Source organism: Nicotiana sylvestris, chromosome 5 (assembly GCF_000393655.2).
Source record: "Nicotiana sylvestris chromosome 5, ASM39365v2, whole genome shotgun sequence".
Taxonomy (NCBI): Eukaryota; Viridiplantae; Streptophyta; class Magnoliopsida; order Solanales; family Solanaceae; genus Nicotiana; species Nicotiana sylvestris.
The window spans coordinates 130,328,188-130,353,180 of NC_091061.1; positions in this window are offsets into that span (position 1 = coordinate 130,328,188).

The following is a 24,993-nucleotide window of genomic DNA, read 5'->3' on the forward strand; positions in this document are numbered from 1 at the left end:
TTTTGGAAAAAAACTTTAGACAAACTCATTTTCATGCATTAGGATTGATTCATATAGAATTTATTGATATAATTAAGTAACTTGTGGCTAGATACGAGCTAATTGGTGGTGGAATCACGAGGTAAAGCGATAGTAGAGGCTTGAATTGTGTTCGTGGCATTGAGGTAAGTGTTTGGTCTAACCTTAGCTTGAGGGATTAGGAGTCGTGTCTTATTTACTACGTGTTAATTGTGGAGTACAACGTATAAGCGTGGTGATGAGTATCTATACGTTGGTGTCAAGCATGCCCGTGAGTCTTGTATTGTAATTATTATGACTCCGTTGTGGTTTATTGCGCTTCACATGTTATTATCATTATTGTTCACTTGCTGGGATGTTATTATCATTACTGTTCCCTTGCCGGGATATTATTATCATTATTGTTCCCTTGTCGGTACCCTTTTGTGATTGGTGTTGATAAAAGAAATGGGAGCGGGTTGCACGCTTGCAACAAGATATGTGAAATGGGATCAGGTTGCATGCCTGGAACGAGATATGTAAAATGGGAGCGGGTTGCACGCCTGCAACGAGATATGTGAAATGGGAGCGAGTTGCAGGCGAATGTGAAATGGGATCTAGTTGAATGCCTGCAACGAAATATGTGAAATGGGATCAGGTTGCACACCTGCAACGAGATATATGAAATGGTATCGGGTTGCATGCCTACAACGAGATACATGAAATGGGATCGGGTTGCACGCCTGCAACAAGATGTGAAATGAAAGTGAACTTTGCATTTGTTTTCCCTATCCGTGTTAGTAATTGGATTTTGGTTTCTTTATATTCTCTTGATATTTTGTTGTTATCTGTTATTCCCCGAAGCATGTTTCTCCTGCCCAATTTTAATTGCAATTATCTACTTCTATTTCCGTTGTTTATAATATAACTGCACAGCTTTATTTGGTAGTCTGGTCCTAGCCTCGTCACTACTTCGCCGAGGTTAGGCTAGACACTTACCATCACATGGGGTCGGTTGTGCTTATACTACACTCTACACTCTTTTGTGCATATCCCAGTGTTGTAGACTTCAGACCGCAGTGAGGTTGCTGCCTTTTGTCCAACAGGCAACCCGAGGAAGTCATGCATGCGTCCGCGGGCCTTGGCGTCACCTCCTATCTTTCCTTTATCCTATTTCCTTTACTCATTTCAGAAATAGTGTGTATTTTATCTTTCAGACTTTGTATGTAGTATTCTTAGACCGTCTGCGAAGCTGTGACACTAAATTCTGAGTAGAGCTGTATTTAGACTTCCGTAGTTTGTATTAAGATTAATTATCAGATTTTATCTTCGGCTAAATTATTTCCGCTATTTGCATGATATCTACTCATCACTAATAATGGTTTAAAACTGGAAAAGATTAAGTAATTAGAATAATTTGGCTTGCCAAGCTTTCACCAGTAGACACCATCACGGCTCTCGAGTGTCACGACCCGGATTTCCTACCCTCGGAAGTCGTGATGATGCCTACTCGTAGAAGCTAGGCAAGCCGCGCAAATGAAGAATCACTAACCCTTTCATTTTACTCCTTTTTAACAATTGAGATTAACAGGTAATCAATATTGAATATTAATGATAAATAAAACAAGTAGAAGACTTAAACTGATAAAATAACCAAAGGCAGTACTACAATGCCAACATACGTCTCTACCCGGAATCCGGTGTCACAATATCACGGACTATTTATGAGTACTACATACAAGTGTCTGAAAAAGGAAATACAGTCTGTCTCAGATACAAGTGAAAACAGAGCACATAATAAGATAGAAAAGAACGCCAGGCCTGCGGACAACTGCAGGACTACCCGGGATCTTTAGCTGGACTGAAGGCAGCACCCAAATGCTATGGTCCAAGAGCTGCTCCGGAATCCTCACATAGTGCAGAGTGTAGTATCAGCACAATCGGACCCCATGTGCTGGTAAGTGCCTAGCCTAACCTCGACGAAGTAGTGACAAGGCTAGGACTAGACTACCAAATAACCTGTGCAGTTATATAATATACAACGGAAAATAAAACAAAAATAAACAAGTAAAGATGAGATGGGGGTACATGCTGCGGGGTATACCAATATTAACAGTAAATCAAGAGTAACAACATAAGAACAACTTAGATTTCACAGCAAAAACAATAAGAAATTTGTATCCAATCTATAAACACTTTGTATCAGCAATTGTTGCGGCGCGCAACCCGATCCCAATATATATCAACACTATTGCGGCGCGCAACCTGATCCATATCATTTATCACTGTTGCGGCGTGCAACCCAATCCACATATAATATTGTTGTAGCTTGCAACCCGATCCAAATATATATCATTGTTGCGGCATGCAACACAATCCAAATATATCATTGTTGCGGCGTGCAACCCGATCCAAATATATCATTGTTGCGGCGTGCAACCCGATCCACATATACAATCAACAACAATCATAGCAAGAGTTCCGACAAGGGATCAATAAAGAACTACACTATCCTGGCAAGGGAATCGACAATTTAAGTAACAACATCCCGGCAAGGGAGAAACAAGTATAACCAAACTTGTTCCAACATCTAACTACCTCAGCAAACACCAATACTCAGTCATAAGTAATTTCCACGAGAATAATCACAATCCTTGCTCAATACAGAGAGTCATCAACTTAAGGATCCATAGTATTATTTAAGAACACAATAAATCTCAATTTAAGACTCACGGTCGTGCTCGACACCAACGTATAGATACTCGTCACTATACCTATAAGTCGTACTCAACAAGAAACAAGTAAAAAATATGACACAACTTCTAATCCCTCAAGCTAAGGTTAGACCAAACACTTAGCTCGAACTTCCACAACCAACTCACGCCTCAAACACCGATTTTCCTTTTGAATTCGGCTCCAAATCAATTGTATCTAGACATAATAGACTTAATAACATCAATAAACGCAAAACAATCCAATTCCAATGCTTAATTATAGCTTTCCCACCATTCTTCCCAAAAAGTCAAAAATTGACCCTGGGCCCGCTATGTCAAAACACGAGGTTCGGACCAAAATACGATCACCCATTTACCCACAAACCCGAATATATAATTAGTTCAAAAATTTGATCCCAAAACGAGGTCTAAATCACAATTATACAAAAAGCCCTAACTCTACCCAAATCCCTAATTTTCTACCCTTAAGAACATGATTTAAGCCTAGAAATCTAATGGGTGTTAATGGAAATTGAAGAAAATTAGTCTAAGATTACATACCTATGAATTGGTGGTGAAATCCTCTTTCAAAAATCGACCAATTTAGAGTTTGGAAGAAGAAGTTATGAAATTTTGGCTAAATCCCGTTTTGGTTCTGTTTTAAAATCACTGGACAGGCCTTCATCGCGTTCGCGACATGCCTGTCGCGTTCACGATGGGTCAGGCCAAATAAACCATCGTGTTCGCGACACAAGGCTCGCGTTCGAGGAGCTTCAACCCCCAGAGCCTTCGCGTTCGCGTTCGTGTGGATGCGTTCGCGTAGGATAAAATACCCATCCCCCTGCCCAGGCCCATAAGCCTTCGCGTTCGCATTACCAGGCCCGCATTCGCGAAGGGAAAACCCCCAAAGCTTCGCGTTCGCGACCTGGGTCTCGCGTTCGCGACCTGGGTCTCGCGTTCGTGTAGAAGAGAATCTCCTTCAGCCTGACTAACTCATCGCGTTCGCAAACGTCCTCCCACGAACGCAAAGAAGGACATACCAGAACATCATAAACTGAACAACCTACAACTTTTTATGAGTTCAAAACCTTCCGAAACTCACCCGAGCCTTCAGGGCTCCAACCCAAACAGGTACACTAACTCAAAAATATCATATGAACTTATACGTGCGATCAAATCGCCAAAATAACCCCTTAAACAATGAATTAAACCTCAAAATCAATGAAATATTTCAAAACTTCTTAAAACATCAAATTTTGCATTTAAGGTCTGAATCACGTCAAATGATATCTGTTTCTTACCAAATTTCACAGACTTATCTTATTTTACATATAAGACCTGTACCGGGCTCCGAAATAAGAATACGGACCGATACCATCAAATTCTAGATGCATTTCATTTCCAAAACTTATATAAATTTCCAGAAAACAATTTTCTTTAAAAATTCATTTCTCGGGCTTGAAACCTCAGAATTTGATTCCGGGCATACGCCCAAGTCCCATATTTTTCCACGGACCCTCCAGAATCGTCAAATCATGGGTCTGGGTCCGTTTACCCAAAATGTTGACCGTAGTCAACTAAAATGTATTTTAAGTCAAAATTTCAACATTTTCACAGATTGTCACAAAATAGCTTTCCGGCTACGCACCGGACTGCGCACGTAAATCGAGGTGATGCCGAAAGAGGTTTCTAAGGTCTTAGAATGCATAATCCATTTTAAAAACAAGTGTTGACCTTTTGGGTCATCACATCGAGGGTGGAAAATTCGGGTTGTGACAGTAACTCATGAGACGACTAACCGAGTCATCACACTTAGGGAATTTTTATTGCTATTTTCTCACTATTTTGATTTTAATATCTGTACTCAGTCATGCTATATTATACCATTTTTTCAAAACTCAGCCATATTTACTCTGTTTTAACACATTAGATGATATTTTAAATGATATTTTGGGCTGAGCATCATGTTTTACTCTTGCCCGAGTGGCTTATGAGATTCTGACTGAGCAAGGCTGAGGGCCTGTGTTGTGAGGATACTTTTGGTTCGGGCTGCACGCCGTAGCAGTGATACACTGATTTATGATTATGAGGTCGAGGGCCTGAGATTGTACGCCACAAGGTGGCTTGATATGAGACCGAGAGCCGATGGACTATGCCACGAGATGGCTTGATATTGCGCTTGGGCCGTAAGGGGCCCCTCCCGGAGTCTGTACACCCTCATTGAGAGCAGGTACCCATTGTGATATGAGATATAGCCCGAGGGGCTGGTGTTGTTCCATGTTGTTGCCCGAGGGGCTGATTCTGTGGGTATTGTGCTCGAGGGCAGTTTTTATGTGTTTATCTCTTCTAGTTTCCTGTCATTTACTTGTTGAACTGTTAAAAAGGTATTTTGATGAAGCTTATTCTGAACTAAGGCAACTCTATATATTTGTTTTTCTTGCATTTTACTGGTTTTGCTCTACCTCTGTATAGCATGTTGTTGTGTTTTTACGTGATTTCTTCTCGCTCAGTCTTCATTTATTGTTATTACTTACTGAGTTGAAGTACTCACTTTACTCCCTTTACCCTGTGTGCAGATTCATGCTCTTCAGGTCCTGCTAGCGAGAGTTGATAGCTTCCAGCATATTCTCGGAATCCACTAGGTAGCTGCTCGGCGTTCGCAGTCCAGTGCCTCTCCCTCTTATCATTATTTATTTCCCTTGTCCTAGTTATGTAATAGATTGTGTAGACTCTTTCCGACTTGTAGTTTTATAATAGATGCTCATGACTGGTGACACCCCGATGTCGGGCTGTGTTGGTTTTATTTCCGCAAATTGAACTGTTTCACTGCTTATTTTGGGATTATTATCGTGTTAAAAACTTAAATTGTGTATTTTAATTGTTAAAATGAATTGGGTGTTGTGTCGGATGGCCTCGTCTTCATGAGAGGCGCCATCACGACCGGGTCTGAGTTTAGGATCATGACAGTGCCATAACCTTGGAGATTAGATAGAAATTAGATTAAAAAAAGATAAAAGATAGGAAAAATACTAAGATGAACATAAGTTATTACGATCAGATTCACACAATTGTGTTGAACTCTAAGGTCTCATTATAGGATTCAGCTTCTTTCTCTTTTTAGTTAATACACTGTAATGTACTATCAGATAAAAATGCTTGCCATTTACCAAATTCAAAAAAAAATTGAGAAGATAATTTTATATTTATTTCAATTATTCAAAAGTATTACTGCAAAAGAAAGTAATGATATCAAACAAATATATGTAATATATATTTGCGACAAGGTACATTTTTTAATCTTGCTTACATGAATACTACTTGCATATATACGATGTACATAATGACAAAAAGTAGCATGCTTTCCATCTTGTGATTAGTTTTCTTTACAACCTGTGCCAAAAATATTGACGGATATAGAATTTGGATGAAATTCTCAAGTGTTAGTATAGTTGAGGTAGCATTTTACAATTACTTTTGAACAGAATAAAATACAACAACAACAATAACTACCCAGTAAAATTCTACAAATGGGGTCTGGGGAGGGTAGAATGTACGCACACCTTAGCCCTATCCCAAGGGGGTAGAGAGGCTATTTCCAATATACCCTCGGCTCAAGCAGACGAAAAAGACAATATATAAATCCCAACAACAGAAAACATTGAAATAATAACAACATTATAAGTACCCGAAAATAGATAAAAAACAATAATAGTAATATGTAAGAAAGGCTCGGTACTATGACAACTGAGGATTTGATTTTTTTTTGGGCGGGGAGGGGGGGGGGTTGTGGAATTTGAATTAGAAAAACATTACTTGTTGCGGAATTTAAGTGTACATTGTATTTTCTTTTTCTTTTTTTGAGCTTAAAAAGGACTTTTATTAGGATGAATTAATAACCAACAAGTTTACAATAAAACTAGGAGCAAGTGTACAATGTCACTTTTAGAATCAGACTAACCAAATTTTTAGTGATATCTCATCTAAACGTAAAATTTAGAAAGCCTATAACCGTTGCCCGTTGGGGACATCCGATAAATAAATGGTTATAATATTGTTAGCTATAATATAATATAAATACTAACAAGTCACAAAGATTATTTTAAAAAAAGACTGATAAGAAAATTTATTGGTCAAAATAAATAATATTTGACCTTCAAAGTAAAAGTGAATAAGTACTGGGATAGAAGAAATTTTCTACACTTGATAGAAAAACATGGCTTGTTTTGCTAGCTCGTAGAAAGTTGAAGAGTATGTACATTACCAGGAATACTCTTCACCAACTATAATGAAAGTTAGAAGAAATCCACATTTCAGGATCTTTTTCCGGAACATCTAAGGGTAGATATAGGAAGCAATATAAACACTTGGAATCACATAAATATTATTGTTCCATATAGAAATTGAAAAACAGAACTTTTCAAGCATTTCTTCTTGATAGCAATTTGTAATTACCTTTGAACAGATGTAAATAGAATTTTTCAAACATTTCTTCTGGACACCATATAATAATCTATAGAACTTTTAACGTGGATCTGTGTACATTTACGAAAGATCTGTTACAGTTAGAAATATTGAATTTGCTACCCAAATTAAATTTGAAGTTGTGTTTTACAATCCAGAATCCATAAGGTTAAAATTCTAGCTCCGTGCTCGAACGCTCGAGGACCAACTAGAATAAAGAAATTGCAAGACAAAGACTCGCCAATTGAGCACAACAGTGCAGTTGACTACATTAGACGTGAAGGTCAAGATTTCTATTTCAATTTCTAGTGTGAATATAGTAAGGTCAGACGATGGATTGGGTGTGAATATCAACCAATTTGGTTGACTCCTGTCAAATTTCCTTCTTAAATTCCTAAATATATCTATAACAAAAGAAAAGAAGAGAAACTAAAGTAGTAAGTATAATATTGTTTACCTTGAAAATGGTAATTACAATTAGATTTGATTTCGTGATTCTAAAAATACGTGATTTATTTTTATGCTAAATGTTAGGAAATAGATGCTAAGTGTAAGCTATGAAAGTAAAATAAGACCTTAAGGATAGAATGTTATGCAAACCAAATAGTCGTAAATCAGAGCCTCGAACTGGCCCAAGATGGGCCTCGAGGTCGAGCTGATAAGCTTGATTGGGGTGATTGATGAAGTACTAATAGTCTCAAGGGCTCAATGATGACTCTTTATGATCAATGATGAATAATAAATGAGGAACAATCAATGAAACATAATAAACGTAAGCAATAAATCAAGGAAAATATAATGGAGAATGTTTAAATTAGAAAGAAGCGAATGTTCTTATTCTTGTATTCAATATCATGTGTCTTTACAAAATGACAAAGGTTCCCTTTATAATGGAGGAAAAATTCCAACATAGTACATATGCATTTATTACAAAAATATGCTGCTGGTATAGCTATTTAATGTTACGGTACAGATTTGTACTATTCTTGTAGACCTGATCAGTTTTAGCCAAGTGCCTATTGGGAATTTTCCGCTTGTCTAAGATAGCCACCGATTTGCGCTGCTCCAAGGTCGAGCATTGGGAGCCCTCGGGGTCAAACCTCGAGCTGTGTTTCGAGGCTTATGAAAACGGGCTGTGAAATACCATAATGATCATAAAATCGGACTCTCTGATTTTAGCCGTATACAAATATATAAGAAGCTTTTTTCAAAGGATCCTGGTCTCTGATTCCTCTACATTAGGCTAATCACTTTTTGCATTTTTCTTGCAACTCCTTGCCATATACCTTCCCCCAAACTACAAACATAAATAAATCTGAATATATCTTTCCAATATTTGAAGATTAATTCTTCAGATACAAAATACACTACAAACATGAATATACTTCATAGAAATCAAATTATCAAATTAGGAATCCCAACCCATTAATCTTTCTATTGATTATACAAAAAGAAACGAAATTATGAAACCTTTTACCAATTTAATGTTACAGAAGAAGGAGAAGAATAACTTAGAGAAGAAAAAGAGAAACTCAGAGGAGGAGGCATACCTGGGATTCACAAAGGAGCGAGGTTGAAAACTAGGGTAGACCTGTGATTCACGAACCAACAAATCTGCAACCTTTGCTTTGAGAAAACACAGATGTTGAGAGATGGATAGAGGGAGGCAAGGCTGCGTTGTGTCTTTAGAGACTAGGGCAGAGTAGTTATTTTTTGGGAAAACAGAGAGTTTCTCTAACTTTAAGAATTTTTAATTTTAGTATATTAGTTTTGGCGCCTATATTTTAGAAAATAATAATTTTTTAATATTCTAGTATTATATTTGGTTGTATTCTCTCCCGCTCATGGTCCCTCAATTATAATTTGGGACAAGTTACTAATTTCTTTAGGGACCAAATTTAGTACCTTCGCAATAAAATACACCATTAAGGACCACAATATAATTCCATCCTAATACAAATAATTTTAGAGACGAGATTATTAACTCGTCCCTAAATGTTGGTCGCAGATAAGGCTTTTTATTGTAGTGCGAGCAAATTTGGTTCTCATGGAAACACTGGATGGTTACACCACTATAGATCTGCTCAGTCTTATGGTAGAGAACATGAAGAAGTGGCAGAGTTCAAGGATGATGATCATGGGCTGCCTTACGGGTTCCTTCTCGCTAAGGTTTTTTGAATTCTTCAAAGTCCCTTTGGGAAAGTGGGTATTCGTAAGTGAACCTTCACCAAGATCACCCTAGAAGGGTGTGAGTCTGTTGATAAGAGTGGAGGGGTTGCCAACAATTTCACAATCTCTCAGCTGGTCAACGCTCAGAATAGTGCCGCTGAAGAGATAAGAAAGCTGAAGGAACGAAATGCCATTCTTGAAGGTCAGCTCAGTCAGGCCCAGGAGGCACCTGGTCCCAGTGGTTCCCAAAGCATAGAGGTTGCCCATCTGACAAAGGAAAATACTGACCTCAACAAACAGGTTGAGGACCTGAAGGAGAGGTTGCTCCTCGAGTAGGCGTCAGCAAATGCCCACATGGACATCCTATTTTGAACCCTTGCCTCTTCATCTGGGCCTTCCCCTGCCAGTGCTCCTTAAAAGTTGTTCCCTTCCCCGTGTGAAGTTCCTAGTGTCTGTTCTCTATTTTAGTTTCCTGTGCTTAGAGATGTTTATGACTAGTAACCTTTTTGTTGTTTGTATTTTGTGGATGTTTTTGTAACGATGGAACTGCTCCCTATTTTATTTCGAAAAAATTAATGAAAATTTCGTCCTTTTATTGTGCATGCCTTGCTCTTTTGCTCTATTTTTAGTCATGTTTGTGCGCACACATAAGGCATGAGTTAACTAAGCTAGACTTCTTTTTACCTATTGCTTGCAACTGATCTTTTTATGATGCCAAAAGGGAGAAAATTAATTTAGGGGGGACAAGATGGGGAACAGATTTAGGGGGAATACAGGAAATACGTATGTCATTCTAGTTCTCAGGGGGAACTTCAATTATAAGTTTGTCATCATCAAAAAGGTGAAAATTGATAGGTTATATGCCTTCTTGTTATGTTTTGATGATCTAACAAACTTAATAATAAAAATCAGATGAGGAACCTGTTACACATCCTCAAGTTCTTAAGAATAACAAGCCTCAAGCTGGGGACGTGGTTCAACCCTTTAGAGTCGTCGAAACAGCAGAGTGAAAGGATGGGTACCAGTTCCCTTGGTGACTGTACCAGTTAACCCCCCAACAACTATAAAGTTATTGCCTGTACACGCAACTGTACACACAGTACAACAGTCAACTTTATAGGGAATGCCCTTGTACTAAACAAGTTTTCATCATTCAAGTGATGTCACCTATGTAATATTAACATTGAAGCAAAGTCAAAACATTACATTCGAACATTCAAGAATCAATCAAGCCTTCTCTAAAGTGAGCGCCAATCCAGCAATTGATTCTCAAGAGCGTCAACAACAAAGAACAACATAACAAAGGACCGGTTCTATGTATTGAGTTATTACATGTCATTAGTTGTGTTGCACCTTTGTTAAAGTACTATACTTGTAATTCCTACTTAGGTTAGTTAGAAGAATTGTGTAGGAAACCTTTTGTAATATCATAAACCTTGTGTTTATGTCTTGGCTAGAGTTAGTCGAGTTTTATGCTCTGTAATAGAGTTATTACAAATGGGCTTGTAATAGAGTTGTTACAATTTAGTGAGGGTTAAGAGGTTAATTCCTAGGTTACAACAGGTTATAATCTGAAGTTTGCTCAGTAGTAAAGTTGAAATCCTACAAGGGTAGGCCGTGATTTTTAATCCCGTGGGATGAGTGTTTTCCACATAAAATTTCATTGGGTCATTTACTTACTGCAATGTGCGTGTGTTCTGTGGGAACTAATAGAGAACCCGGTTCTCTATATAGTTTGGTGTACCCTTAGTTTCTATCACAATGGCTAAAACATCTAATTTTATTCCTCAACAAGTTGCCTCTTCATCTTCCCAACTAGTTGACGATACTTAGGCGGTTACTCCTGAAGTTGTTTCCCTCGAAACGGCAGCTCCCGAAGTGGCTGCAACCAAACCAACCTCCAAGCCGCCCTTGAAAATGTTCATTCCCAGGGGCTGCTCAATTGCAGACTAGTTTAAAGTCGAGAAACCCTCATCCAAACAGGACCAGGGTGATGGAGCATCAAGTTATGTATGCTCCATTACCGAGGATGTCCTCCCCGCGGTCCGAGAGGAATATAAATGGGAAGGCAAAGACGTGGTAGTCTAGGGCCTGATGATGCTATCACTACCCATGTGGAGGGGTATTTAAGTGTTTACAATTATTCCTTCACACTGGGCCCAATGGACTCGGTTATTATTGGATTTTTACCATAGGTACGAGGTGTGCCTCGGAAAAATCCACCCGTCTCTATGGAAGATCGTGATCCTCCTTCGTTATTTTATAAATAAGACTGAATCTCTTCAGTTCACCATCGATCATATACTCCGTTTATACACTCCCCAAATTTTCTGAGGGGGACTAATCAAGCTTACCCTTCGGGCCAGCAAGGCCCCCTTTTTAACCATTGATGAATACCGAGATCGGGGCTAGAAGGGACGTTTTGTTCTGGTAAAGACTGAAGACTTGATTTCTCACGAGTTTATGCCATTCCCTGAGAAGTGGAATACAACTCGTAAGTGCAGCCTCTCCTTAAGCATCAATTTTTCTTTATTTCCTTACTTCTCATTTATACATGTGGTTGCGTAGCTGTTTCCCGGGTTCCAAGTGTGGTCCCCCGACTTAAGGAGTAGATCGAGGGCATCTGCAAATAGATGATATACTCCGAGTGTGCATGGCACCTGCAACTAGGAGGCCCGTTCTTTTAGTAAGGTCTTTCTCCAAATCGTTAATACCATGCTTTTAACTTGCACCATACTGACTTTTCTTCCCCTTTTTTTCATGTAGGTTTGCCTAAGGCCACCGAACTTAGACATTTGGAGGGGGACAAGGACATGTTCTTGTCCGTTAATCCCTCTATTATAGGACAACCCGGGGCTGCCATGGTGGAAAAGAAGAAGAAGAAAAGAAAGGCTTCGGGCTCATCCGCGGTGAAGCCAAAGAAAAGAATGGCTCACAAGCCCAAGAAGAGCTCAAGCTCTCGGGCGTCAGATTCTGATTTGCTTCTTCGGCTCAGGGATGAGTCCGAAGATGACATTTTTATTGCCCATGATCGACTTCTCCAGTGGAGCAGGCATCAGCCGAGAGAGAGATTCTTGAGGCCGACCTACCTAAGACTCAAGAAACTGGTATGGAGAGGGAGGCGGAGACCGGATGCTGGATCCGCTTCGAAGGAAGCGCCTGATATAATATAAATTATGGGGATGCCCTCCTATATCGAGTCCATGCTCGAGGAGGGCCAATTAGCAAAGGAGAAATCTAATGAAGGGATCTATGGTGCGAACGATTGCGTCATTCCTTTTTTGATGGTATGGACTCGTCCACTTTGGAAGATATTTTCGGGTTGGGTGACCTAGATGTCCCGAAGAAGGATACATCTTTGGAAGCTTGTGGGCCGAGTTCGAGCACAAGATTGATTAATCAATTTCATACTTCGAGTATTGACCTTGGTCGCAAGAGATCGGCTATTCTTACGGTCCCGGCATGACCAAGGAGGATCAGACAAAAATGAACGAGGTGGGCGTGCCATGTCTTTTCAATGAGGCACAGTAGAGGCTGAACCGGGTAAGGCATCAATACGTGTTTTTGAATTTTACTTAGGTTTTGATGTCTCTCAAGTCTTTCATTAGTTTGTAGGCCTCGGTACTTCATCACGAAAGCTTCCTCCGGTACCGTGTCGAGGTCAACCAGCTCGAGCCTAAGCCTAAATAGTAGCCCCAGAAAAGGGATACGTACAAGCTCCTCAACAAAAAACAAAACAAGGTCATTAAGGACATTTAGGACGATCTGTATAGGGCTTAGAAAGAATCATCCGTTCTAAGGTGGGAGCACACCGGCTTGGTAAAAAAGGTAAAGGTCTTTGAAGTTAGAAACGAGGAACTAGTAATAGTGTCTAGTGACAAAATCTCGCAGGTCCAACAAAAGAAGGACCAGGTCGACCAACTCCGAAAAGAGATGGATGAGATCCAAGCCATGGCTGATGGGTGGATGAGCAAGATAGATCTGCTAGCCTCAGAGAAGGAAACCGCCTAGGCAAAGCTGTCTTCAGTAGAGGTTCAGCTCCGGGTGGCAAAAGAGAAAGTTGTTAAGCAGGCTCAGCTGAATGAAGATCTTCAAGCACACCTGAGCTTAGCTGCCATAGAACGGGACGCTGTTGGTACCGAGCTCGAGGCAACAAGGTCCAAGCTGGAGATAACCTCTGCTGACGGCGAGGAGATGGTGGCCCAATACAAGGCCGATGTCAAAGCATTAGAGGTCCGACTAGAGCCTGACTTCGGTGCAATTTTTATTTGCTCGAAGCTTTGAAACTCGGAGGGACCAAAAGTTTTCCCAAGATGCTAAAGTTATTTTAGACGATGTTTTTGCCGAGGGTAACCGTTTGGCAGGTTTTTAATTTTTATTGAAGGCCTTATGTTTTGATTACGGGCTTTGGACTTCTCTGAACCATTTTTTAGGGTGACCAAAGACTTTTATGTTTAGTCACTACCTAACGGGTTTTGTGCCTCTAGGATTTGATAGCCTGAATTGCCCAAAAATATTTCGAATGATAGTCCCCGAGTGGGGTAGCCCTTGGGCTCAATAGTCCCCGCATAGGGATAGCCCTTAGGCTTGGATAGGTGTAGCCCTTGGGCATTATAGTCCTCGAATATGGATAGCCCTTAGGCTTTATGCTTTAAGAGGCAAAACTATGTAATAGCAAGGTGGAACCTTTCTTTCATTTCTGTGTGTAAAGTATATGATCAAAAGCATGTAAAAGCTTGTATTATGGTTAGGGTGGTCTATGTGGGCACGGTTCACTTGACCATTTGGCCCTTACAATAAATCCTAACCACCAAACCTAGACTATTCAAGTACAAAGTTTCCTTCTTTCCTTGCTAAAAAGCTTAACACGAGGGTGATGGCCCCCAATATTCGAGGTCGATCTTGAGAAGGCTCGGATACTATTGATGCGACCATTGACTCTAATTTAAAATTGGTCTTCCAATCTAAGTTAGCACGATTTACTGTTGCCTCATTAAAAAACTTGCCGAAAAACCCATTTGGTAAAAAATCGGTCCAAGGGAAAAAAGTGCAACGCGTGCTTTCAGACTTATTAATCACATTCTCCTTTGACTATTGCTTGAAATTGTTAGTCTGATTCATAATATTATAAAAATGTAAATGACATCGTACCTTAGAAATATACCTCTTTAAGTGCGTCACATTCCAATTGTTCGGCAGCTTTTCACTGTTTCCTTCTTCGAGTTTGTACGAGTCTTTACCAGTAATCTAGATAACTCGATATGGTCCTCCCAATTCGGCCCTAGCTTCCCCTCGTTCGGGTTCTGGGTGCGCAGCGTTGCTTATCTTAATACCAAGTTCCCCATCTTGAAGTTTCGGAGGTTGTCTCTTCGGTTGTAATACCTATCTATCCGCTGCATCTAGGCGGCCACCCGGACTAGGGATGTCTCGCGCCTTTCATCCAATAGTTCCATGCTCGTGCTCATGGCCACGCCGTTTGATTCTTCGATCACGTATAGGAACCTTAGGCTCAATTCTCCCACTTCGACTGATTGTTAGTGCTTCATCATCGTAGACCAGTGAAAATGGAGTGGCCCCGATACTAGATTTTGAGGTTGTACAGTACGCACACAAGACTTCAGGCAGAATTTCCTTCCATTTCCCTTTCACATCGGTCAATCTTTTCTTTAGGTTTTGAATCATGGTTTTATTCATTGATTCCGCCTGTCCATTCCCTCTAGAATGATAGGGTGTTTACAAGATCTTTATTGATTTTATGATATTCGAAAAATTTGTTTGCCTTGATCTCGATGAACTGCTTCCCGTTATCACACACTATCTCAGTCGGTATCCCGGGCCGGCATATAATGTGTTCTCAAATAAAGTCAATGATCTCTTTTCCCAGGCCTTCTCGAATGCTTGAGCTTCGACCCACTTAGAAAAATAATCGGTCATAAACAGTAAGAATTGAGCCTTACCAAGTGCCCACAGCAGTGGACCGACAATGTCCATTCCCTACTTCATGAACGACCAAGGTGACAAGAACAAATGTAGTAGCTCTCCGAGTTGATAGATCATCTGTGTGTGTCTTTGACAACCGTCGAATCTTCATACAAAGTCTTTTGCATCTTTCTCCAAGTCAATCCAGTAATAGCCGGCCCTTATTATCTTCCGGACCAAAGATTCTGCCCCCAAATAGTTTTCGTAGGTGCCTTCGTGAACTTTCCTCAAGACATATTCGGTATCTCCCTGCCCCAAGAATATGGCGAGTGGGCCATCGAATGTTCTTTTGTACAAAGTACCTTCAGACAGGCTAAACCTGGGTGCCTTAGTGCGTAAATCTCTCAATTCTTTAAGATCCGAGGGAAACTTCCCAGTCTTTAAGTAGTCTATGTACTTGTTTCTCCAATCTCAAGTTAAACTTGTTGAGTTTTTTTTCAGCATGGCCTTCTTTCACTACTAATTTCATGAGCTCTGCAAACGTTCTTGAGTTGAATTCATCATCATCAACCGATGACCCCAAGTTAGCCAGAGCATCGGCCTCGCTATTTTGATCTCATGGTGTGTGTTGTAGGTCCATTCCTTGAATTGTTGCAGAGTTACCTGCAATTTGTTTAAATACCTTCACATCTGTTCCTCCTCCTTTACTTTGAACGTCCCATTAAATACCTTGAATTGATGCAGTGTTACCTGCAATCGCACTTAGCTTTGACCATCTCATCCCCAAGGCTTTTAGCCAATTCGAGACTTGCAATCATGGCTTCATACTCGGCCTCATTGTTAGTCAATTTTACAGTTCTAATAGACTGCCTAACTACATTACCTGTAGGCGGCTACAACAAGATGTCGAGTCCGGGCCCCTTTGCGTTCGAGGCACCATCCGTAAAGAGGGTACAGATTCCCGAGGAAGTCCCTGAGGTTAACAAAAATTCCTTTTCGACTTCGGGTATTAAGGCTGGAATAAAGTCGGCCACGAAGTTTGCCAAATTTTGTGATTTGATGGCGGTTTGGGGTCGATATTCTATATCGTACCCGCCCATTTGGCCAACCTGCCTGAGAGCTAGGTATGTGCATGATGTTCCTTAGTGGGTAAGAAGTCACGACACATAAGGGGTGGCATTGAAAATTCGGTTCTACTAGCATAGCAAATAGGAAATTGCATACCTTCCTCCTCCTAGACTAGGACTCCACTTACTGCTACCTCGGATACCTTCAAGTACAGGTATAACTACTCATCCGCCTTCGGAGTATGGAGCAAGGGTAGACTTGAAAGGTACCCTTTGAGTTCTTCCAAGGCTTGTTGGCATTCCGGGGTCCAAGAAAAGTTATTATTCTTCTTCAATAATGAGAAGAACGGATGGCTTTTATCGGAGGACCTTGATATGAATTGGCCCAGGGAGGCTATGCGCCCGTTAAACTCTAAATGGCCTTGACACTATCCACCATAATGATGTCTTCTATAGCTTTGATTTTATCAAGATTGATCTCATTCCCTCGGTTGGACACCATGAATCCAAGGAACTGCCTGGATCTAACTCTGAATGCGCATTTCTCCAGGTTTAGCTTCATATTGTATATCTTTAGTATGTCAAAGGTTCCCTACAAATGTTTCAAATGGTCCTCTGCTCGTAGGGACTTGACTATTATGTCATCAAAATAAACTTCCATTGATATTCCTATTTGTTCTTCGAATATACAGTATACTAGGCGTTGATAAGTGGCACCTACATTTTTAGTCCAAACGGCATTATGTGATACAATAGGTGCCAAATTTAGTGATAATGGAGGTTTTTTCTTGATCACCCTGGTCCATCCAGATTTGGTTGTACCAGGAATAGGCATCGAGAAAGATGAGTATCTCGTGCCCAACCTTCGCATCGATCATGCGATCGATGTTAGGGAAAGGAAAAGAGTCCTTGGGGCATGCCTTGTTCAAGTTTTTGTAATATTTGCACATTCTTAATTTATTTCCCTTTTTAGGAACTACTACTATGTTAGCTAACCAATATGGGTACTTAACTTCCCGAATGGAACCTATTTTAAGGAGTTTGGATACCTCGTCTTTGATGAATGCGATTGTCGCGCTCCAAACTTGGAGGGCGAGACCAGCACCCAGTGTCTCACCTATCCTTGCGTACCAACTTGCAACTAAGGGACTCTAAACATATGATGTCATACTTTGGCCATAGGCAACATTGTAAGACAACTGTGAATGCTGACTGAATATCAATATAAAGTTGGGCCGACAAGGCTGTCATAACTTTTACAGCTGACAAACCAACAAAATATACATACAAGGCCTAAAAGCCCAACATACTACACTAACTGACAGGATATGTCTAGAAGCCTCTTCTGATGGATATACTATGATCGGAACAGCTCCCCAACCTACTCATAACATATATACAGCTCCCCGACCTACTCTATACATATATATACAAGATGTACATAAGGCTCTAGACCCGGAAACTATGAAAGGCATGGAGCTTACCAATCAAGCTGAACTCGGGCAACACTTAATGAGGAGGCCTACCCGTCTGTCTGTCTGAACCTGCACGCATGAAATGCAGCGCCCCCAGTAAAGGGACGTCAATATGAAATAATGTACCAATTATGTAAGGAAATATACTAAAAGGTTAAACTGAACTGATATTATAATAATTGCAAGTATCTGGAAGTCAAAGATAATCTGAAGATATGCTTACCTGCTGATACTGTCTCCACTATCTCAATATAGTAAGTAAAATAGTTGTCCGGCCCTATAAGGCTCGGTATATATATATATATATATATATATATATATATATATATATATAACTGTTCTACTATAGTAGGCTTGCTCATAGGCACTTAGCCATACTAGGCTCTTAATCTCGACCAACTAGGCTCGCTCATAGGTGCTCGGCCACAGTAGGATCAATATATAACTTACCATCTTATCAGAGGTTGCCCAATAAGGGCCTGCCCATCGATTATAGCTCGATGGTAATAAAAATACTTTAATACTGTATATATAAATTCTCTTCTCTCTTGATTGAAAGAAGAAAAATACTCAATTGAATATGAAGTCCCGATAAGGAGAATATTGTAACATACAAAACTAGGAAAATATATGTAATTTGCGAGACTAGCAAAATATATGTAAATTTTGGGATATAAATTTATCTTTATGTCTCGTTATCAAACTTGTGTAACGACGAGATCATGCCAAAATGTAGAAAGAGCTTATCCTTAACATACCTAGAGTAGGGAAAGATATGTATAATATTCTTGAAAAAGATTGCACCGTACTCCCTTAGAATCGCAAAACCTTGTTGCCATAACATCACGTAGTCTCGTATAATTTTTGGTAGCAAAGTCACGTTGATAACATTGGAATAAGTTGTTGAAACTTCCTTCATCATTTTAGAGATTCAAAAATAAATTTTAAAGGTTTTCTTAACCTTTAGGAGTGGGCCCCACTTTTTAGCTTAGTTGGCCACCCAATTCTCTAAGAATGACACTTTGAATAATGATATAAGAGTCATATATTATGACTTTGGGGGCTGCCACGTTTTGGCTCCTTAGTCTTATCCAAAGACTTTGATTAATCAACCATTATTTATTAATTAACTAGTTAATTCCCCCATTATTCAATAATTCACATAATTAAGGATTATCTCAAATTACTTAAAATACTACTCACTTTTAACAAACCTTATATACCTTACTACCATGGTCATGTAGTATCTTGTATGGCACTAGTGCATAAATACCGGGTATTTTAGCTCGGGCTGTATTTTACCCCAAAATGCCAAACTTTGATGAAAATTCATTTTCTTTGACTTGCTTCCCCTTTCATCTTCACGAATGTACTCATCACTTGTTTAAAATAGCATGATTCTTATAATCTCCAAATAATCTTTTACTTGGACTGATGTTAATTACTTTACGAAATTCAATGTACAATACTACAGGGTGCAACATCATCGTAACTTAATACTGCAAAGCGTAACATTACCGTAATGTAATACTACAAGGCGTAACATCATCGTAATATAATACTGCAGGACATAACATCATCGTAATATATTACTACAGGATGTAACATCATCGTAATATATTACTGCAGGATGTAACATCATCGTAATATATTACTACAGAGGGTAACATCATCGTAATATAATACTGTGGGACGTAATATTGACGTAATATTGCGGGGTGTAACAGCGTGATTGACTTCACACTGAGGCCTCCTCTTCTATTTAACCGGGTGGAACTTCGGATCCAAGCTCAGCTTATGAGTGATTATTTCTAGCGGGATCCCTGTCATATCAAGATGGGACCAAGCGAAACAATCTATGTTAGCTATAAGGAATTTTATGAGTTTGTTCCTGAGCTCGGGAATTAAACCTGTTCCCAAGTATACCTTCTGATCGGGCAAGTGTTCGATCAATATGACTTGCTCCAACTCCTCGACCGTTGATTTGGTGGCATCAAAATTATCAGGGGTAATGAACAACCTATGAACTCCGTAATCATCATCCTCGCCTACTTCTTGCTTCTTCGTTTCGGTCAGTGCCGATATCGGTGATGGTATTTAGTTTCTTCCTTCCTAACTGGCTCTACGTTCTTTGATGTTGAGAGTGCGGACATCGGGATCACCTCATCGATCGCAAATATTTCTTTTTGCGGTCGGCTGCTCTCTGTAAATCGTCTTGATCCCTCTTGGTGTGGGGAACTTCAGTGCCTGGTGTAGTGTCGAGGGTACTACCTCATGTTAAGAATCCATGGCCTTCTGAATAGAGAATTATATCTCATATCCCCTTCGATCACGTAGAACTTTTTTTCCTGAATGGTCTCGGTGATGTTCACTGGCACGGTTATCTCTTCTTTAGTAGTTTCGCATGGCATGTTGAATCCGTTAAAAACCCTGACTGCAGGCACTATTTGTCTTATAGACCCAACTGCTCTACAACCCTCGATCTAATGATATTGGCCGATCTACCTGGATCAATCAACACACGCTTAACTCGAGATTTATTTACAAGTACTGATATTACTGGTTCATCAATATGCGGTTGTACGATGCCTTCGGCATCCACACCGCTGAACAAAATAGTCCCCTCCAAGATATAATCTTGATTTTCTTTTCCCTTATGATTGACACCTTGGTGAATTTTAGCATTGGTACTTGGGGGATGTCGGCTCCTCCCATGATCATGTTGATGATATGCTGAGGTTCCTCTTGTTCGATCTGTTTGTTGGAGTCCCTATTCCTGAAGTGATTTTTAGCTTGATAACTCAGAAGTTCTCGGAGATACCCGTTATTGAACAACCGGGCCACTACTTCTCTTAACTATCGGCAGTCTTCGGTTCTATGGCCATGAGTGCCATGATACTTACGCATTAAGATAGGGTCTCTCTGGGTAGGGTCGGACTGTAGTGATCGAGGCCACTTGGTATCTTTGATGTGTCCGATGGTAGATACGATGACGGTAGCATCGACATGAAAGTTATATTCAGATAACCTTGGTGCCTCTCTATCCCCGAGTGGCATGTCAAAACTATTTTTGCTCATGAGCCACCGGTTACTGTGGCCTCGATCATTCCTTTTTTCAGTTCTCGCAGGGTTACGCCCAGATTTGCTACCCCTTCGATCTGCGCTATATGGTTGATACTGGTCTTTATTCGATCTTGTCTCACGATCGATGGCTCTCTTAGACTTGTCATTATTTCTGATGGGATAAACAGACCTGGAGGGGGCCCCGAGCTGATCGTCCTCGACTCTGATTTTTGATTGGCACCTGTTATGGACGTCAGCCAAAGTTACCGCATGGTATTCTATCAAATTTTGTTTCAACTGTTGTGAAGCCAAGGAGCTTCGGGGATTGAGCCCTAGAGTGAACACCTGAACGGCCCAATCGTCCGCAATCAGAAGAAGGTCCATTCGTTCCATTTGAAACCTCGACACGAATTCCCTAAGCATTTCGTTATCTCATTGTTTTATTTTGAAAAGGTCCAATTTTCTGGTCTCGGCCTTGATGGCCCCTGCATGCGCTTTTACAAATGCATCTGCAAGTATAGTAAACAAATCAATAGAATTTGGGGGTAAGTTGTGATACCATATCATTGCTTCCTTTGACAGGGTTTCTTCAAACTTTTTCAGCAAAACCGACTCGATTTCATCATCTTTTATGTCGTTTCCCTTGATGGCACACGAGTAGGAGGTCACGTGTTCATTTGGATCCGTGGTTCCCTTATACTTTGGAATTTTGGGCATACGAAACTTCTTCAGAATTGGCTTCGGTGCCGCGCTCGAGGGATAAGCCTTTTGAACAAATTTCTCGGAGTCCAGGCCTTTCAATATCGGGGGCGCTCTGATCAACTCTGGAGTTACAGGTCTGCACTTTTTTGTTGTTGGCCTCAATTTTCTTCTCCCCTGATTCCACCCGCTTTTTCAGTTCCTTAAGCATCTTTATTATTTCAGGGTTGGTCTCGGGCTCAGCTTCACCCGGCCTTTTCGTGACTTGCTCATTTCTTCGGGTGTTTTCCCGTGATGGTTCAGGCTCTACTCTACTCGGGGCATCGCTTTGGTTCTGCAGCTGGGCTATTACCACCTGTTGGGCTTGTAACATTTCGAAGACCACTCGCAGATTGATCCCGTCGCCTTCACCATCGGGCGTACCTCAAGCTGTTGACCGAGCTCCTCCGTGAATGCTATTCTCGGGGTCGGACAGCTGGTTGGCATCGATTGGGTCTACAACTGGGATCTCGTTGGGGTCAACAGGGGGCGCCTCATTGCTAGGCACTATATTGTTGTTTTTGCCATGGTAGCATGATTCAGCATCAACATTCAAGTGAGCATATTGAGAGTTTGACATTCTTAGATAGATCTGAAATTAAAATCTCAAAGAACAAGCGTAAAATAAAGCGTGTTATGGAAATATGTATCGAATTACCACTATTATCCTTAGCCACACAGTGGGCGCCAAACTGTTTACGCTTAAAAATGGATAACAATTAAATTTATATGCGGTTTTAAGAAGATGTAAACTAATTCTATACAAGTGATTAATGGCATTAAATAAGCAAATTAAAGATAGAGTAAACAGCCAAAACAGTAGTAATATTGGGTCCGAGATCGGTTGTAAGCTTAACAAGTAACTTGCCTTCGATTCGGAGCCAAACACTTATGAAGAACTATGAGAAAACTCAAGAACTTTGAATAACTTTTAGAAGCTGAGAAAACTGATATATATTGTCACGACCCGAATTTAACACCATCGGGACCGTGATGGCGCCTAACCTTTCAGTTGCTAGGCAAGCCAACAGTTAGAAATTAATACGCTAACTCTTAAACGATTCAGTAAATAACATCTATTAAATCATAACAGATTAAAGAAGTGCGGGATTTCATAATAACCCAAATATTTATACACAACTACTCAAAATCTTGTGTCACAATTCATGAACTTCTAAGAGTCACTACAAATACTGGCAGAGAGAAAGTACAATTGTTTTCGAGTAAAAAGAAACAGTAAATTGAAATAACTGGAAAGGGGACTCCAGAGACTGCGAACATCGGTAGATCTACTTTGGGTCTCCTGTGGGATTGAAGTTAGCAGCTCAGCTCATGTCAACACGGTCCTATACTGAAATATGCACAAAAAGTGCAAAGTGCAGTATCAGTACAACAAACCCCATAAACTGGTAAGTGTCAAGTCTAACCTCGGCGAAGTAATGACGAGGCTAGGACACGACACTCCCAATTAAACCTATGCAGTTTATCAATACATACACTAATAACAGCAACTGAAGAAACAAAGCAAGATGTATTGGGAAGGGGCATGCTTAGGGGATTACAAGACAAAGAATTACAATGGAAGTGAAACATGAACAATCAATATACCTTAAACAGATAGAAACGGATAAACACAGTAAAAGAAAGTGAATGGCACCACCCTTCGTGCTTTTACTCTCAACCTCACCAGATAAGATAATAGAAATGTGCACGGCATCACCCTTTGTGCTTTTACACTCAACCTCACCAGATAAAATAATATAAACGTGCACGGCAATACCCTTCGTGCTTTTACACTCAACCTCACCATGATAATTAATAGAAGCGTGCACGGCATCACCCTTCATGCTTTAACACTTTCCCTCACCAAAACAATGAACAATAATGTCATGACCCAAACCTATGGCCTACGACAGGCACCCGGTACCTTACTCAACCAAGTACCAACATAAAATATCATTCTTATAATACTTTCATTGGCAAATGGGCCATCATGAGCTAACAAGAATAAACATAGAGGAATACTTGTCACACCTCCTGTCACGACCAAAAACCCAGACCCGGTCGTGATGGCGCTTCTCGTGAAGACAAGGTCAGCCGACACACTCCCAAATCATTTTAAGCAGTCAAAATAATACGAATTAAGTCTTTAACATAATAATGATCCCAAAATAAGGTGAATACTACAGTTGCGAAATAGACGTAGCCCGACATCGGGGTGTCACCAGTCATGAGCATCTATCATAAAAACTATAAGTTTGAAAGAGTCTACACAACTATTACATAACTAGAACAGGAGAAAATAATATAGAGGGAGAAGCACTGGGCTGTGAACACCGAGCAGCTACCTAGTGAATCTCCGAAGCCTGTTGGAAACTCTAAACCCTCGCAAGCAGTACCTGAAGAGCCTGAATCTGCACACGGGGTGCAGGGAGTAAAGTGAGTACTCTAACTCAATGAGTAATATTAATAAATGAAGACTGAGTGATAAGAAATCACGTAGAGGCACATCAACAGGCTATAAAGAAGTAGTAAAAGCCAGTAAAAATAATGAAACAGTGAAAACATGTAAAATCACCTTGGTTCAGTTTAAGCTTCTTTAAAGTACATTTTTAACAGTTAAGCAAGTAAATGATAGGCAGCTAGAAAAGATAAACACATAAAGAACCGCCCCTCGGGCACAATACCAACAGAATCAATCCCTCGGGCAACACATGGAACAATACCAGCCCCTCGGGCTATATCTCATATCACAATGGGTACCCGCGCTCATTGGGGGTATGCAGACTCCTGGAGGGTCCCCTTACGGCCCAAGTGCAATATCAAGCCATCGCGTGGCATAAGCAATAGTCTCCCGGCCTCATATCAACGAGCCACCTCATGGCGTACAATCTCAGGCCCTCAGCCTCAAAATCATGAATCAATGTATCCTCACAACACAGGCCCTTGGCCTTATGCAGTCAGAATCACATAAGTTGCTCCAGCAACAGTAAAACATGATGCTCAGCCCAAATTATCAATTAATGTGTTAAAACAAAGTAAACATGGCTGGGTTATGAAAGCAGTAGAATATAGCATGACCGAGTTCAAGTATAAAGTCTAAACAATGAAGAAATATCAATAAAAATCCCCCAGGGGTCCAAATAGTTGGCACAACATCCAAATATGACATTCAGCCAAAAACATGATGATAACATATATTTTCCAATCAAATACGTGATAAAACAATCATTCGGGATGGACTAAGTCACAATCCCCAACGGTGCACGACCTCACGCTCGTCATCTAGCATGTGCATCACCTTAATATAGCACAACGATGTGCAATCCGGGGTTTCTTACCCTCAGGGCAACATTTACAATCATTATTCACCTCAATCCGGTCCAAACT